Below are 11,266 nucleotides of genomic sequence, written 5' to 3' on the forward strand. Positions count from 1 at the left end.
CTTCATGCAAAGTAAGCGAGACATGCTACTTTTTGTATATAATTTATTTTACTTTATATGTGGGAGATCAAAGAGGAAAAACTATTATAATTATGATTCCTCTAGTAATAGAATTTAGAGTAATGTAATTTTTTCCGATTATAGTGTAATGTTAACTATAAGAACTCTAAATATAAATATTATGAAGATGATATAATTTTTCTTTTATTTTTGACCTGCAAGAGATTATGATGTTGATCATTTAATATCTTACTCACTCTAAAAGTTAAAGATATACCATGTGAATTCAAATTCAGTCTTGTTATATATACAAATTTTTTTATGGTGGAAACTCAGGTGTAGTCGATTTTACGTAAAGTTGATAGTTGATAACCGTTAGATAAAAATTTAGTCAAATTAATTAAATTATCTAATAACTCTCAGTTATTAATTTCACATGAAATGGACTACATCTGAATTTTAACCTTTTTTAACAATCAAATCCAAACAAATTAGCCCAAGTCCAATAAAAATCAACTTCAGATTAGAATGCGTGTAAACACGCATTCCTGTTCCATAGCGTGAACATTATTATGAAAAGCGCTTCTTTAATCAAAACTGTAACGATCAAAATTTAAATGACACTCAAAATTTTTAAAAATTGTCGCAAAAATTCAAGGAAATCTCAAAGCTAAGTTCGAAATCTTCACCAAAAAATACAGAAACAGAAGACGAAAGATTATTGAAGGTACTGTTCACTAATTGTCTAATTTTCTCACTTTTCTTTCTCATTTCGATCGTGAAACACTAGATAGTCATATTTCTGTTTATATAGTAGATTCATTTTGTGTTCTTGAGTTAAAGTAAATATTACTGTTCTCATTATACTGATCATTTGGTGATAACTATGTTAGGTCAGTGTAAAAATATTACGTAGTGCTTTTCGTATAATTTAACCTATATTTGTATGTGTTTGAGGGATTTGAATGTGTTTTTGTGCATGTTTGAATGTTTGCATGTTTCGAACTGAGTTTGTCTGTAGTAATCAGTAACAACTTTTGGTGTATTTCATGTGAATTGAGGCGTACTAGGTGTTGTTATCCTCTTTCTGCTGTAACTAGATACCAAAATATTATTCTTGTGCTTCTGATGTTATTTTGTACATATTTGAGTGATTTGTATATATTTTTGTCCATTTTTCAAAAATTTTGTTCATGAATTTATTGTAACTAACCATAAAATTTTGTTGTAGACTTGTAGTATTTCTAGTATCATCTTATGCATGTTTGATTGAGTTGCATTTCTTTTTAACTCACATTGTATGATCTAATAAAAAAAATAATAGCAGTATATTTAGTTTGTCTTTCGGTATATTTTATGTGAATTGAGGTGCACTTAGTGTTTTTGTCCTTTTTTTGTTGTAACTTACCCATAAAATTTTGTTATAGTACTTCTGGTGTCATTTTATGCATATTTGATTGAGTTGAATGTCTTTTTGAACTCACATTGTGTGATGTAATTAAAGAATAATAGTGGTATATTTAGTTTGTCTTTTGGTATATTTGTCTAAATTGAGGTGCACATGGTGCTGTTGTTACCTATTAACCTATTTTTTATTCTTTACAAAAAAAAAATGACAATAAAAAAAGTTGTTGGGAGCAGCACCGCAAAAAAGGAAGCATCAAAATATAATGTAAGCATATATATGTTAGAAAAACTCAAATTTTTTTGTATAAATATAGTTTATTTATATGATTCTCATTTATTTACAGAAAATTCATGATTTGAGATGATCCACAAGATCCATTAATGATAAATTTCAAAACACGAGTAATGATAAGAAAGCCATTGTTCAAGAATTAGGATTTGGTGGTATGATGCATATCCCTACTATGAATATACCACATAAGCCCTTGAAAGAATTGGCATATTCATTTGATCTATACAATAACACACTGCACACACGGTATAGTGTAATCAACATCACCAAAGAAAATATAAGATCTGCCCTTTGACTTGAATGCATATTGTAAAAAATTATTTTGTAATTTATTCTGTAAATCAAATTTCGGTATTTTATCAAATTATTTCTGTGTTATTGAAATTTTTTTGCTACTTTTGTAGGGCATACTATCCAAGTAAAATTAAATTTAAAGATATAGTGAGGAGTAGAAGAAAGTTGTTAGAAACTTTCAAAGCTTGACTTTATCATAATTGACAAAATCTATGATGAAGATGAGTGTTGATGGAGAGGAAAATCGGCTGAAATTCAAGAGGACATTCATTCTTTATATTCATATGTGCTTTTTGTTGTTGACAACGATTTGGTTCACATGCCGCCCATTCTTCATGTAGACATAATACATGAACGGGATTGAGGTGGTCTTGTACTCAACTTCCTCATCAGGGCATCAGAGAGCACACATTGGAAAAAAAAATATTCTATTGATGGCTGCCTCGTTGCTCTGATGATTGTATATTTTCATGAATCCACACACAAGAATAAGCCGGTGCATACAATTTCTGGACCACCGTAGGTGCGACATTAGACTAGGGAGTTGCTGGTTGAAAGAATAGAAACTGAGATTAAGGATGATATGGTAATTCAACAAAAATTTTTTTTTAATTTCGGTGTATTTGTTTTAAATATATTATGTAAACTAATGTTTTTTTCTATTTTAGGGCATTGTGAAAAGAGCACAGCTAAGAGAACAATCAAAAGACAAAAAGAAAGAAAAAGAAAGGAAGAAAAGAAGGAACAAAAGATGCCACAAAAGAAGAAGACAATTTCTTCGAAAAGTGAAAGTATTGCTGAGTCTGATTTTGAACATGACTCAGATGAGAAACCAAAAAGAAGAAAACAACCTATGGTAGCGTTTGGTGGAGAGACAGAGACGGAAAGACTGAGACTGAGAGACAGAGACTAAGAGACATGGATTGAAATAAATCTCAGTATTCTGTTTGGGGCAAAATGGGAGATAGGAATTGAAACAAGAATGAAACTCTAATTTAATTTGCACAAAGGGTAAAATTAGAATTAATTAATTGAAATGAAAGTATTTTAGGTATAAAATGTTATTAAAGTTTTAGTCTCCATTTCTAAAAATTTCAGTCCCATGTGTCCCTACTTTTTGGAGGTACTGAAATTTTAGAGACAGAGACAGAATTTTTTGTATCAGTCTCTGAACTAACAAACATGATACTGAGTCTCAGTCTCTCAGTCTCTGTTTCAGTATCTCAAAACAAACGCTACCTAAGAGAATAGTAAATAAGTAAGTATTAGTTTTCGGTGTATGTTGTCAATTTTATTGTGTTTATTGCCTGATGATTGTTTGCTTTTCCAGGATGGAATCCAAAAAACGGAAGCACGTTATTGAGGATTCATCTTTCGAAAAACAAATTGAACCTGATTATGAGTAAGATTCAGAAACTATTATTAGAATGCTATGTTTTGTTTTTTCATCAAAATTTTATTTATTAACAAAATTTTTTTCATGTATTGTCAAAAGTAAAGAATTAGAGAAAATAACAAAAAAAAAAAAGATTTAACAAAAAAATTCACAAGCCTGCAAAATAGTATGTTACTTTTTGGTGTATTTTATCAGTTTTATTGTATTTATTTGCCTGATAATTATTTGCTTTTTTAGGATGGAATCTAAAAAAAGAAGCACGTTATTGAGGATTCATCTTTCGAAAAAAAAATTAAATTTGATGATGAGTAAGATTAAAAAACTATCATTGTAATATTATATTTTTTTTCCGTCAAAATTTTATTTATTAACAGAATTTTTTGCATGTATTATCAGAAGTGAAGAAAGAGAGGAAATAAGAAAAAGAAGATTGAAGAAAAAAAGCCACAAGCCAGCAAAAAAATAAGTGTTACTTTTCAGTTTATTTTGTCAATTTTATTGTGTTTATTTGTCTGATCATTGTTTGTTTTTCTAGGATTGAATCCAAAAAAAAGAAACATGTTATTGAGGATGGAAAATTCTTCTGTGCTGAGTGAAGATCCATCCCCACCCGCTGACGATGCATGTTGCTCAAACGCGTGTCCAAAGATGATGCCAACGAAAATTATCGTGGCCCCCTCAGTTGACCGTGTAAGCCAACAAAAGTTATTGTGGCCCCCTCAGTTGACAGTATCTGTGTAAAACTGTAAATTGTCGGTACTTAGCAAATAATTTAGAGATGATAATTAATGCAGTTAAGAATAATATAATTATTATAATTAATAATATTTTATATGAAATGGACGGGGCTGTAAAACCTTTTTATAAAACCTTTTTTATTTGGTAAAGCTGGGCTAACCAAAGTGATTAGTAGTTGACATGTAGATGTGGTAGTATAGATGTGGTGGACACAGTATATTTGATAATAGGTATACATGATGCATGTCCCATTACTTTTATTATCCTAGTCCAATGGTAGAATTAATTTAAGTTAACTTGTATGTTAAATTTTATAGGTTTTGAAATGTTTAGATAAGTTTAAGGGGATATTTTTTGTCTTTTAATTTGATTTTTAATAAAAGATAGGATAATCTTACAATTTGTAATTTGTTTGTCTTTTTTTAATTAAAAACATTAAAAAAAATATGGGATGATAACGCTATCCTAAAACTCAAATAATGAAATGGGATTAAAAAAAATGAATGATTAAAATAGTTGATTTTAATATTATACAAAAAATTAATTCTGTCGGATTATTACTGTATACAGTAATAAAAATCGCTGAAAATAGACATCAAATAAATACAACCGGACTAATACAATTATATTCCTTTTAATTATTTTAATTAATTAAGTGGAATCATAATAAGGACTAAAATTAGTTTCTCTTAATAAAAAAGAGAGAGACACGTTATGTTTTTATTTATTGTTTATAATACAAAAATTAATCTAAAATTACTTTTTAATACAAGTGGGTTATAAATAGAAATTGAGATGAATTTTCTACTAGAAATTGTCTAAAGTGATACTGAACAGTAGCTAAATAGTAAATGATATAGATTTGACCTTAATAATGAATAATAACGATGGAGCCATGCAACTGTGCAAGTACTAAATCAAATAAATTTTCTAACCAAGTTTAATATTAAAGTACTTTATGTTGGTAATACATAAGAATAAAACAACCGTTAAAAAATATCAAATAACATATAATATGTGAAATACCTTTAGTCAACATTTTATTTTATGTGTCAATAAAAAAATTAAGCACTATATTTTTTAGTTTTACGGTCATTTTTTTTTGTATCAATACCGGGTAATTATAAAGAACCTATTTTAGATGTGTGATATATTTTTTTATTTTATTTGGAGAATAAGATGTATTTATTTGTAGAGTTAATTTCTCAATATCTTTAATTATATTATTAGAGTGCTAAATGGTTAAATAAGTTATAAGAAGTAAAGGTTGTGTACTTAACGTGCGTACCTTACTGATATAGCACCTACTCGTCCCATCACATCTGCGTCACTTCATATTGCTTCTGTATTTCCTTAGGTAGACGCGTGTTTCCACCACCTTGGGACACGCAGCATCAGCACCTGCCGAAGAATTTGCCTTCAGCACCATAGCAACTCCCATTGAGGATTCATCTTTCCAAAAAGAAACTAAATCTGATGAGTAAGATTCAGAAACTATCATTGTAATGCTATGTTTTTTTTTTCATCTGAATTTTATTTATTAACAGAATCTTTTGTATGTACTATCAGAAGTGAACAAATACAAGAAATAAGAAAAACAAGATTAAAAAAATAAATGATAAGTCTGTACAAAAGTATGTGTTGTTTTCGGTGTATTTTGATTGAGTTTTTTTTTTGTCTGCTGATTGTTTACTTTTTCAGGATACAGAAAAAAACACAAATATTTTAGAAAGTGTGCACCACTCCATAGAAGCTCACTATAATTCTTTGCAAATATAAAATTTAATGTATGAAATTATTTCTTTGCTAAAGTTTTCTAAAACTTGATGTAATTACTCTAATTTTACTGAATAATATTTATTTTGTCCTTAGAATGCCACATGTAAATTTGGCAAGTGAAAAGGATACTGTGTTTCAAACACAGACAAACTATTAAGGCAATGTAAATCAACCAAGTGATAACATGTAATTTCTGTTTCTCTTACCATTTCTTTAATTCTTGTGCTACCATATTCTGCATCTGATTTTATATATATATTTTTAAAAAAAATTTCTTTAATATTTTATTCAAGAAAAAAAAAGACAAGAAAAAAAAGAAAAAATTGCAACTATATAAATCTCATACAATAAAAGTTGTGTTTTTATTGAATACTTGAGATGTAGTGGTGAGATGATTTCGGTGTATTTCAGGTTCAAAGAACAAGAAGAATCATTGAATGAACCAGCTCTTGTTCAGGAAGTAATAATTCCAAAGAACAAATGATTGTTCTTCAGAAACAGACTCATTCTCAATCAAAACCAATGGATATGTGAGTTTTTCAATTCACTTTTAATGTTCTATTCATTGAGTTAATCATTTGCACATGAATGTTTACTCCATATTAACTTTTTTATTTTTGTCGTCATTAGAGTTCTACTTCAAGTATTTGCTCCTCTTTCGAAAGCACCTGCCTCAAGCCCTCTGTACACTCAACAAACTGCTGCAAAGTCTCCTAGAGAGGAATATATAGAAGAAACTATTAATGCGTAAGTATTACTTAAATTTCTTTTCTAATAGTTTCAGCGTATTTGGTTTATCTTTCGGTGTATTGCATGCGATTTGAGGTGTACTTGGTGTTGTTGTCATCTTTTTGTTGTAACTAGGCAATAGAATATTGATTTTGTCTATTTTGAGAAACTTTGTTGATGCATTTTTTGTAACTAGCCCATAGAAATTTGTTGTAATGCTTCTGGTATCATTTTGTGCATATTTTATTGAGTTGCATATCTTTTTAAATAGTGATGTATTTGATTTGTATTTTGGTGTATTCCATGTGAATTGAAGTGCACTTGGTTTGGTTGTATTAATTAAATTTCTTTTTTGTAATCTTGCTGTCCTCCATAAACTCAACAGCCTATTACAAAGTCTCCGACCCAAAGAACAATCTCAACAAACTCAACAAGAATCTCATGAGGAAATAGCTCTTACTAATGTTTAAGTTCTACTTAATAAATTTCTTTTTTAATATTTTTTGTGTATTCTTAAACTATTTTATATGTTACCATGCAGTCATCCATCCGCTCAAACCGTGAATGATGGAACAATGATGGTTGCCAATGCTGCATTAAAGAATGAATTTTTTGCACATCATTTAACCTTGGCTTTACTCAATCAAGTGATGAAGTTATACTTACTCAAGAGGGTGAACCACCAACTGACATGGAAAAATCTCAAGACAGCTCAATATTGGTGGAAGAGTTGGTTAAAGTGATGAATACTGGGGTTACAACATCATTAAATTATGCTAAGGAGAAAAGTAATTTATTATTATATTTTTCAATAAAACTTAATTCACGATAACCCCCTGTTGCTAGGACAAATTATTGATATGTTTTGCTTGGTCTAATTCCAGCTTCTTCGTTATTTTCTATTATACGTCGTACATACATACATGCTTAATTGCCTGTATTGTTTAAGCATCTCTACTTGATTTGGACAGTATGGATGTGAATGATGCAACACAACATTCAAAATTATCGAAACACCAATGTCCTAGCCTTCAATATATGTATACAAATTCTTGCGGGACAACTTAATCCAACTGAGGGATTTGTCTTTTCAGTTGAAGATATGTTTGATTTCCATTTATCCTCTCTGTTACATGTAATCAATTGGTTCTTAATTTCATTTTTCTTGTTATTTGTGTTTCAAATTTTTGTAGAAAAATCTGCAAGTTTAGAATAATCTTTGTAGAATTTTCTAACTTCTTCAAACGTGTTAAAGGTCATTCCTGTAACACCCTGCCACACTAAGTTTTACACTTAAGTCGTAAAACAGAGGTGGTGTGGTATTACGACCTCTAAAATAAAATGAGTACATATAATAGCAGAAGAATTATACTATGCTAAGAGCTTTGAAGAATAGAGGAAACAAAAATCGCGAAATAAAAGCGCAACACTCAAGGAACGAGTTAACTTGCGTGCTAAGAAAATCATAACTATTAAACATAAGATAACAGAAGTGGGAATAGAGTACCAAAGATATAAAATAACAAGCTCCTAACTCAGCCTGCGAAGTCAAGACTGGCCGGAGAATATTTACACATATATACATACATATCCAAAACTCAAAAGTACATATACACAATCCTGCCTCTCCATAAACCTCTAAGAGGATCAAAAAGAATAAGTCATGCAGAGAGAAAGCTAAGTACATATATATACATCATAGCATAACAGAATATCCCAGTAACCACTCCGCTTCAAGAGTCCAGACGCCTAACGAGATGCCTCTCGACCTGCATCTGAAAAACAACAACATAGTATGGAATGAGAACCGGAGGTTCTCAGTATGGTAAAGGTGCCACACACATAATATATAAGGTCCTGGGAATGCCAGAGGCAATCCTAGAACACCGACACTCATATTATAGAGCTTAAAGTATTAAACAGAAGCCATAAAAGGTGGTGCTCTAAAAATATTTAATCCTAACTTAACTTAACCTTAAATCTAAATCCCATACTGCTATTCCTCCATACCTCCAACTCCATCATGCATTTTCACAGACAAGTAAACAGACAAAGGCAAATACAAGAAGGTTACAAGTACTGCAGATAACAAATATACATTTAACATGGCAAGTACATTTAGGCACACCCAGTTAATACACAAACAAGTAATTCAAGTAATATGCATATGATGCATGCCTGTCCTATGACTGATGAGGCTCATCTGTCGATTATCCAGCCAACCCGACAAGTCTGAATTGTCCTTAGACTGTCTCCCGACGTGCATCCCCAAGAGTCTATGCATAGATTTTTCTCAAATAATCAATATTGCTCAATGGGGGTAACATTCCCGGGAATTTATATAGTGCCCGGTCACACACTTACTATGAATCAAACTTAAAACATGCTCATTTTCTTAATAACTCTAAATCAAACCATATACCCTTTGAATCTAAATCTTTTTAGATAATCATATAAACAAAATCTCTAATTTTTTATAAAATTTCGACAGCATCTCCTCTAAAACTCGGACTTTGCCACCCTTTTCAGGTCCAAACCTGCATTCTTTTCAATTCAACATACCCTTCCTCATCATCATAACAATCACCACAATAAATCTACCTCAGATCACAGAACATTATATATTAAATGCAAGAAACCTAAACCATACCTTGGCCGATTTCCACGTAACGACCAACGCTATTTATTCAAAACCAAGGCAGCCCCTCAAAACTCAACTAATCCGCTTCCTCCAAGTTCCAGTATTCACAATTTCAAACTCCAATTATTTATTCACAACCTAATACACATTCATAACACATATATATCCAATTTAATACTCAAAGCTCAAATTCAATGAAAATAAAATAGAATTATCGTATCCACACCTTACCCAAGCTTCACATAAGCAAGAGTGAACGTTTTTCTCAAGCTAATTGGATCCTAAAACATCAGAAATCAAAGAAATTCAACATTCCCATTAAAAACTCGAAAATTGGGGAAAAGAGGGCTGGAAGTGATTAAACAAGTTACTAGTAAAATTGTTCCGGTAGAAACGTAGAGCTCGACGCGGTGAACGCGTGACCGCAAACGATGCGGCGATTGGAGCTCGGACGGAGAAGTTACGGCGTACGAAAGTTAACGTGAGGGTTTACGGGAAATGTCTCGTTCTTCTTTTCCCTGTGAAGCTTTCAGCTTCGTTTACGTTGAAATGAGGGGGACGAAAGCTTGGGTTCACTTAAAAGGGCTGGTCCGGTTGGACCGATAACCCGGTTTGGGTCTGGTTCAACCGGTTCGATCCTTTCGGTCTAATTTTGGATCGTTTTCTTCGAAATTAGTGTCAAAATTTTCGTTTCAATGAGCTCTACCCTAATTTAATATAATATTCACATTTCTAATCCTCCTTATTAAAAACTAATTTATTGACTAATTATCTACTAATTTAATCGGAGTTTACAATTCCAACCTTTGGAACAAGCTGCTCATCACCATCCCACAGAAACCGAAAACACGCCGAAATCGTTTCAAAATGAACCATATTAGAATCTAAAATACACTGAAACTAGGAACGAAGCAAAATCACTAAAATAATAAAATCAGATTTAGAACTTGTTCATTACTTTCAAATTCAAACCATCAACTATAAATAACAATTTTCAGAAATAAAAACAAAATTATTCAACTACAGAATCATAAATTACTAAGAAACTACATTAACTAGATTCAAACCACACCTTACCACTTGATTCGATTCAAAACAATAATGCAATTCTCCCTGTTTCAATTAAAAGTTTGAACTTAAAAAAACACCGAAAGCATTTCCAAAATACACCAATTTATAATTGAAATACACCGAACTGAAAACGGAGCAGATTCATCACAATAATAATTCAGATTTAGAACTCCTACATTACATTCAATTCAAACCATCAACCATGAATAACAATTTTCACAAAAAAAAAAAAACATTATTCACCTACAGAATCATAAACTACTAATGAACTATATTAACTAGAATCGAACCACACCTCAGCTACTTGATTCGATTCAAAACAATAATCCACTTCGTTCTAGTTTAATTGACAGTTTGAACTTGAATCATTCATTATCTTCGACAACAAAATACTTATTCAAACTTAATTTCACGCTTTGATTTCAAAAACTTTAATTTGATCCAAATCTTCAAATCAGATAAAACAACATTGAACTTGAACAAAGAGAACGCAGAGAACGAAGAGAACATAGAGAAGGAAGAGAAACATAGAGAACACAGAGATAGAATAGAACGTAGAGACGCAGAAAACACTGATCGAAAAAAAAATGAAATTCGCATAAAAAGGCAGTTATATATATTCACGCGTTAAATCAAAAGTTTGTTAGAAATAGTAACACGTGGAGATGAATTAGATTAAAACTACTTGATTGGACTTGGTTGGTTAAATAACTTGAACATAAAACGTAAAGATTAATTAATTTAAATTTACTCCAAATGTAATGTTACTTGCTTCCATGAATAGAAGAAATGTTTATATATATATATATATATATATATATATATATATATATATATATATATATATATATATATATATATATATATATATATATATATATAAACATTTCTTTTATTCATGGAAACAAGTAACATTACA

Source organism: Arachis ipaensis, chromosome B02, assembly GCF_000816755.2.
Source record: "Arachis ipaensis cultivar K30076 chromosome B02, Araip1.1, whole genome shotgun sequence".
Classification (NCBI taxonomy): domain Eukaryota; kingdom Viridiplantae; phylum Streptophyta; class Magnoliopsida; order Fabales; family Fabaceae; genus Arachis; species Arachis ipaensis.